Genomic DNA, 7,695 nt, shown 5'->3' with positions numbered 1-7,695 from the left:
ATGTAGTTAAATGGGCCAGCGTGCAAGTGGGAGAGTGATCAGAAGTGTCCAGGATGGGACTGCTGGCCTCCAGAGCAGGGCTAGCTAGCTAGACATGGCTCTGCATGAAACACACTATTGCATTGAGTTTGCTGCCTGGCTTCGTTTGCTTAATTGTTTGTTTTCACTGATAGCACTGGGTTGTGCAATCATGTTCTTTGAAAACGGGATTCAGCTCACGTTATTTCACCTAACTGGGCTGATGTTGAGAGAAGCAAAAGCTGTTTTGCTGACAGCCCTGGTCCCCAGCCAGTGACATGTACTTGGGATGTTGCCTCAGGGAACGATTGTCTTGTACCAATGCAGGTGTGTCCTGGAACCCCAGCACAGCACTGCGCATGGCAACTGGGAGATATATAAGCCAACCCCCCAGAAAACTAGTGGCATGTAGCTCCAGCTGTGGCGTAAAGGTATTTTGAATGGGCAGGAGGGGCTTTTTGCCATTCAAGCTTCAGACTTACAAACATTAAAAGGTAAAGTGGCTTCAGCATTTAGTCCAGGGTAGAGAGGGTGTTTTGGGGCTTTTGCAACTTTTTGGGGGTAAATGAGAACAGAAGATGGAAAGAAATGGCATGCTGTTATTTCTAGAGGGTGAGGGAAGCCTTATTCCAACTCAGCCTGCTTCTCTTGTATTTGCAAACTGGTTGGCTTTCTAGATATAAATGCATTGCTGTAAGAGTTGTTTTATGGCTCCCTTTCAGGGAAAACAAACTGCTAGGTACTTCATAGCAAGTTTTTTTGGAGAAAGGACTGTATATTTTCCTTTGCTAGGAAGGCAGCTTGCTCTTTTTGAGTGCTGCTGCCTCACATTGTAATGGTAAGAAAGCACTGCCCTGTGCAGGTTTGGAGCACTGCCCTGATAGTCCTGTGCCTTGCAACATAATGCAGATGGACAAGACGTGAGTGGATAAGATGCGCTTATGATTGATAAGTGATGTGAGATGGATAAGATATACCCACAACCTAACTCTCGTGAAATGTCCAGGAAGGGGATGGGGTAAATCTGCTCTATATTTTTTGCTACCAGGATAGAGACAATATGTTAGATTTGCTGATGATTTGCAAACTCGCATCCCTTCCTTTGTCCATCGTCCTTTGGAAGAGTTAATATTGCCCCTTGGGGATTAAAATAACATATATGAGAAACAGGCAATGTTGAAAAGCAACTTCTCTATCAGACTAAAGATGTCAGGAGCTAAGCTCTTTAACCTACAACTTATTTCCAGAAAAAACACTTCCTTTTAGATGAGCAGAAAATAAGCTGGAAATGATGAAACTGATCATATGTTTGAACTTTGATTTTGTTGATGGATGGATGTTGTATGAGTAGCTGCCCCTACAGTTTTCATTTTAAACCATCTGGGCTTTTAATATTGACCTTTCTGTGAATTGGTGACATAAGAAAACCTATTACCCAATTCAGATTTTGCCAATCTTCTTCAAAAGCAGTTTTATTTATGAATATCATATTTGTAAGAAAGGGGGCATTTCTGGCATCTCAGGCATTTTAAGCCTTGGCTATGTTTTGTCCTACTGGTGTAAATGAAGTTTTCCCAGAACTGATGCTAGTGAAGTGTTGTCTCAAGCTGAAGCTGTTTGGACCAAAGTTTCTTCCTCCAAGATTTGCCCTAAGAACTCAGTTTCGAAATGCTGAGAGAAAAAAAAAAAGGAATTTGGGAAATTGTGATTAGCAAGAAGGAGGCTGATGATCTTGGCCAAGGATGAGGAAAGCTCTCTCTCAAATTCTGTTCCCAAGAAATGCTGTACAGGCTGTATTTCAGTTCCAGAGCTGAAAAGTATTTGCTGAGGAGACTGAGAGCTGGAGAATTTAGGAACCTCCTAACACCCTATTTGCCCTGTTTTGATCTTTTATTAGTTAGAGTATTGCCCAGCCTTTTTTTTTTTGGGTGTGAAGGTGTGGCTCTGGGCAGACAGCCGCCAAGGTGTGTGGGCATCTGTAGAGTCCAGAGACAGAAGGAATTTAAGAAAACTCCCCTGCTTCGAGCAACCCAATGTGCTCTTATGAAATTGCACACTGAACTGTATTCAATATGCTCTACTTAAGGTCCTGACAAAACTGAAATACTATCTTTTGTAAACTGTGATTCAAAAGAGTTATCAAATTTCCATTTATCTAAAACAATTTGTTGAAGGATGTTATTTAAAAAAAAAAATTGCAGGCTTTTGGAGTGTAGAGCCAGACATTAATATACATCTGAGATGGAAGCTTTACAATTGTATGTATGGTTTGTGGTTTACACATCAGATAATAATCTAGTTTCAGTATGGAATTATTTAGCCAGCATCCAGTTGTAGATTTCATTGGAGCATCCTTTGGTTGGGGTTTATAGTCTGCACGGTTGAGTGAGCAGGATTTCCGGAAGGGATTGGGCCCCAGGTCATTTGTGGAGGTGAGTCTGGGACAATCACAAGTTGCTTGTGGGAAAAGGGGCGGGAGGAGGAAGTGGTGCAAGGAGGTCTAAAGTCACCTGTGGGGAAGTGGTGCTTGGGGATGGGGAGGTTCCCTCCCCTTAGACCCTAATTGCTGGGGAAGAGGCATGGGTGTCCCTTTGGTGCATACACATTTCATGCCCCTCTGGTACCCTCAGGTGAGAAGCCACAAATGGCTGGCCAGTAGCTGCTCCCCAGTTTTTCACCCAAAGGAATTTATAACTCAGATTTCCTCCTTTCTTTGCAGAGGGGCATTCGAGTCTTACCAAGCAGATCTGAGAGGAGGTTGGGCCAGAACTTGTTGGCACCATGCCTGTGCGGCAATAATCCAACACTTCCTGAAGGGAGGCAGGAAGGGTTTCTCCTGCCTTGGAAGGAGAAGGGAGCATCAGGGTTTCTGCCGCAGATTCTTCCTTCTAGGGGAGCACTGGTGAGTGAGTGGCTAGAGAAAATACAGGATTTGTGACAAAGTGTATCCGTGACCCTGTCCCTGTGTTCCCAGCATTTAATCCAGCTGTCAGATCTGTGGGCAGGAAGGAGCTTTTCCTTGGTCAGAGAGACACCTCCATTTGGGGTTTGCTACCTTCCTCTTTGGCATTGACAACTTCTGATGGTCGTGTGGGGCACTGGTGCAAACCACAGCCTGCCACTGCCAGGGCTTGTGCTCTTCTCTCTTTCTGTGGCACGTTACATTTGTGGTATTTGGCCTTTGCTACAGCTCTGAAGCGTGGTGTAAGGTGCTGGGAGGGACTTTGTGGCCCATGGCACATAGAATAGATGCTTTGTGGGTTCCTCTGGACTGAAGTCCCATTTGCTTATCTTTGCAGAGGCCTGCACGTGCTGACTGTCCAACTTCTGTGTCCCTCCCATCATTTGCTGCATCACTGATATGATTCTGATTTGACTGTTCTATAGGTTTATTTATTGTTCAAGTCAACATCGCTAATGGCCACTTGATTTGCAGGGAAGGTATAGGCCTGCTTGAGTACAGTTTTATTTTTGTTTGGTAGTTACCAAAATGTTGAAATCTGAAGCCAAGTCAAACCTCCTCCAGCAAGCAACATGTGTCCAGCACCTGGGACAAACATCAAGTGATCAACCTCAAACAATGGAACAGCTTTTCTGAAATTAGCCTTTGGTTCTTAGACCCATAGCCACGAATAACACCCACTCCCTATGCTGGGAGTGGAAAATACGAGCTCCAGGACAAATGATAATAAATGAGCCCAAACGAAATCTCCCCTCCAGGAAATGATTTAATATGTAAGGCTGCCCCATCAGACGCTTCTCTGGGGACTGTGATGTAAGTGTAAGGTGAAGTACTATCGCAATATCCGTGTGTCTATATTCCTACCAGCTCTGTTAGCTGGGGACATATAAGTCAGGGTCAAGATGTCTGTGCTCTTAGGCTGACATGACATGCTGAAACTACATGTTTGTTTGAGCTGTTTGAGTCTCTTGATCTCTTTGTAGATATTAAAACAGTCCTGCTGATTGCTGGGGACCTGTCTTGTTACCTCTGCTTGCTTGTCACTGCCTTTGCTGCCTGCTGCAAAACGATCATACAAAGATCCAGTGAGAGACAGGAAAACATAGATGGAGAGAAGGAAAGAGGAAGAACTCTTCGTGGCCTGCTGTAATTGTTGACTACGGGAGAAGGACCCAGGGTACAAAATCAGCTCAGGAGGACACAGTGAGCGATGGCGCTGCATGTTTGTGAGCATTTTTCTCTCATTCCAGGAGCTGCAGATCTTTGGAAACCAAACTCCTGAGCAACAGAGGCAAGTGCAACTGCCAGTGGGTGGTGCATGGGCATCTCTAATGCTTGCAAATACAAGCTTAGTGCTGCCCGTGCCCGCTGCATGTATTCTATTTATACCACAGCAGAGGGAGCGTTGGCAAAGCATCTCAGAGGAACAACCTTTTGTTGTACCTACAGCTGCTCCCTTCCCTGTTAGTGCAGGTGACACAAAAATAATCCCAATAATAAGGATTGTGTGGTTAATCGATTTGCTGCCTTGTGACCACGCTGCAGCCAACTCGGCCATAGCCTGGGTATTGCATCTTGTGTCCCTGTGATTTCTGACAGGGAAGGAAGCACCTGAAATACCTCAGGACATTTAGAAGCCGATCACCTGGCTGCTTCTCTCAACAGCTCGCTCCATTGTGGCCTTTTTTTCCATGTCTGCTAGAAGGCCGGATCAAGATGTTGCTTTTCCTCATGCTGTTGTCCAGGCTCAGCGCTGAGGGACTATATTTGAAATCAGAGGGTGAGCTGTGTGTTAAGAAATAGCCCTGGCACTAAAATTACTCTTTGTTTCCCTGACTTCTCTCCTAATTTAGATTATCCAAATCCAGATTCCCCCCAGACTTGCCCACAAGATGGAATTCTAAGAAAATATTGTTTTGTTTCATTTGTTTTTTAATGTCCACATTTCCTGTTCCAGTTTCAAAGTAGGCCTGAGCTCCTCTACTAACATTGCTCCGGCTGCTATATGGGGGATCTGAGAGAGGGCAGAAAAAATAAACGAAGTGTGGGGAATGTGTTTCTTGCATTTCCCCCTTGTCAGCCACAGGTTCTTTCATGCAAGATGGTAAAGAGTTACTGACATTCCTCTCTTTTCAGGTCAAACAGAGGGATTACATGAAGGGTATTACTAACATGGGTCAAGGTATTAAAAAATGGATGCCTAAATTTAGGCTCCTAATTTTGTATTTTGAGACCCTAAATAAGGGCTTGATCTTGTGCCCTTTGAAGTCAATGCCAAAGCTTCCACTGAATTCAATCTGCAGGATGAAGTCCTAAATTATGGTCAGGTTCTTAAAAGTTCTCAGCGTCTCACAGCTCCAAATAAGTCATCACTCAGCCTCTTTGCAAATCACGCGTCTTCCCTTAAGTGCCTAAACAGGGAGCTCGTGCTTTTAGGTATTTCATATTTAAAATCCTGCCTGCTGATGCTGTCTTTCTGTCTCAGGAGCCTTTGACATGAGAAAGATAACAAGGCTAATAAAGTAGCATAGCCTGGACATGCATTGATTTGCTTTTTCAGTGAGTGGTGCTCAGCACGAACACTGTGAATTCCATAGCAATATCAGTATTTATTGCGGTGTAACGTTAACATGGAAGACACATGAATGTCCTTGCTGGTGCCAGGATTCAGGCAAGTACATGACCATTTGCACAAACTTCACATACACCGCTCTCCTGGTAACAGGATGTTGGCAGGTGGGAAGATCACAGGATCCAGATGAAACCTAAGATGAGATGAGCAATCCTGTAGTGGTAATTTTAGAAGCTGGGTTCTGTACATTATTTACAGTACATTGTAGCTTTAAGGGGATAAGGCTCCCCCTTGCCACTTGTGGATTTAATCTTTTCGGTGAGATTTCTGTCTGGGACTTTCAGCAGTGCAGCAGCTGGAGGGATTTTGTCCATCCAGGAGAGTGTTAAAATCTCAGGTTATCTGCAGTAGAGCTACCTTCATTCATAAACCGCTCACCTAGCAGGAGGGGAAAAGGCATCTTGGACCTTCTACCAAATAAAGAGAAAAAAGCACAGAGTGAGCTATCTGCTTGCTGCTGACCCAAAGTGCAGAGGCCTGGCATGAGGAGGGAGCTGCTCACAGTGAACTGTGGCAGAGTCAGAAGCGAATCCTGCCTCCAGGAACTTTTATCTTCAGTTGGTGAAATATCCCCTTTTTTTCCCAGGCAGGGCTTGAAGTCTCCCTGTCTCTCGGAGGGCATTTTTAGCAATTGCATTCTGAATACGGATATTTGTTTCTTCAGCAACAATTAGTAAAAAAAAAAACCCGGAGAGAACAAAGTAAAAGGGATTCTTTTGCAATGTTTGAACAACACCCACCACTCCTCTGCAGAAACGTGATCCCTGAGGGGAAGGGGATTCTTTTCTTCTCCAGGCTTTCTACTAGGCTGGATTTCTCCCCTCACTCAGAAGGAAGGCCATGGGCACCAGGGGTGCAGGATGTGACCCTGTGGCAGGGGCAGTGGAGGGGCCAGACAGGAGCTGGAGTCACTCCTTGCTCAGACAGACCTGTCACTCATCTGCCAGCCTTCCTCGGGACCTGTGTGACCTGGGCGACATCCCCACATACTGCACCAATGGGTGACACAAAATCTTTAAAAAATAAACGACGGGAAGAACAGGTCTAAGGTCTACCAAAAGAAAAGATTTTGATGTTTTTTTTTTCGTTTCATGTGTTTCCCTCAGCCAGCAGGTGCCTCTATAGAGCCAATGCTTTGCTTGTATCAGTAGGAGTCTGGCACAGCACTGGAATACCTGCTTTCTAATGATAATATGGCTTTTTATTTCTTCCGTGTCTTTTTCCCCTTCCCCTTCCTCCAGCCCGTGATGAGCCCCAGGAATCTGCCAGTCTGGACTTCCACTCCATCCGCCACAAAAGATCATTGAAAGGACAGTGGCAGGAGAGACATTTATATATGTTGACACATGCATATTGTTTCTATATATCCCGTATGAGGAAATTTTGTGTGTGACATGAGTGAAGGAGCTCAGCCGGGGAATGCCTGCTGTAACCCCAGTGAAACAAAGGTGCTTTTTTGCCCTTCAGATACCTTCCCAGAAAGCAGAGTGGGGTTTCTCTGGCAAAATCTTCACCCCTTCAGTAAAACAGCCCCTGCACACCAGGGCACGGCTCAGGCAGTGCAAGTGGGCCCCCTGGGCGGAGGGGGGGTTGGCATGGGTTGAAGAGAAATAGAACCCAACCGGGTACGACACCCCCACACCCTCCCCCCCCTCCCCGGCCCCTGTAGCGCGTAGGCGCTAAGAAATCACTGTATCTGAAAAGCGAAGGCCTTGGGGGAAGACAGACAGATGATGACTGTGGTCACAATTTGTCCCCTGCTGTCCCCTCCCCCCAAATGGCTCCGCTGGACTTTGGAGCAATTCCCACGGACAAGGTGAATTTTGACCCGAATGCGCATCCATCGGCAGGGCAGAAAGGGTGGAGGACGCGCGGCCCGTGGGGCGGCCGGGGGGGAAGGCAGGCCAGGGGAGGCTGGGGGTGTAACGTGGGAGCCTCGGGGCTCCACGGTCCCGCGCGAGGCTAGCAGCGGAGGGCGGCGGAAGGGGCGCGCACCCCTTCTACCTCCGTGGCCTTTTCGCCTAGCGCAGAAAGGGATGGGAGGGGATGAGGGAGGGGAATCGCCGGGGAGGGTGGGACTTGA

The 7,695-nt window shown here is 46.4% G+C and overlaps 1 long non-coding RNA gene across 3 annotated transcripts; it reads left to right on the top strand.

Moving 5' to 3' along the window:
• Positions 1 to 249: 249 nt before the first annotated feature.
• Positions 250 to 7,632, top strand: LOC142055355 (uncharacterized). Of its 3 annotated transcripts, XR_012659907.1 has the most exons (4): positions 400 to 512; positions 2,738 to 2,920; positions 3,964 to 4,760; positions 6,408 to 7,632. It is a non-coding gene; the product is annotated as an uncharacterized LOC142055355 (long non-coding RNA). The 3 variants fall into 3 exon arrangements; XR_012659908.1 differs by lacking the exon at positions 400 to 512 and adding an exon at positions 250 to 345 and having other exon boundaries at positions 3,964 to 7,632; XR_012659906.1 differs by having other exon boundaries at positions 3,964 to 7,632.
• Positions 7,633 to 7,695: the final 63 nt, after the last annotated feature.

Source organism: Phalacrocorax aristotelis, chromosome 3, assembly GCF_949628215.1.
Source record: "Phalacrocorax aristotelis chromosome 3, bGulAri2.1, whole genome shotgun sequence".
Lineage (NCBI taxonomy): Eukaryota > Metazoa > Chordata > Aves > Suliformes > Phalacrocoracidae > Phalacrocorax > Phalacrocorax aristotelis.
The sequence above is the reverse complement of the archived record's forward strand: the minus strand, read 5'-3'. Positions and strand labels throughout refer to the sequence as shown.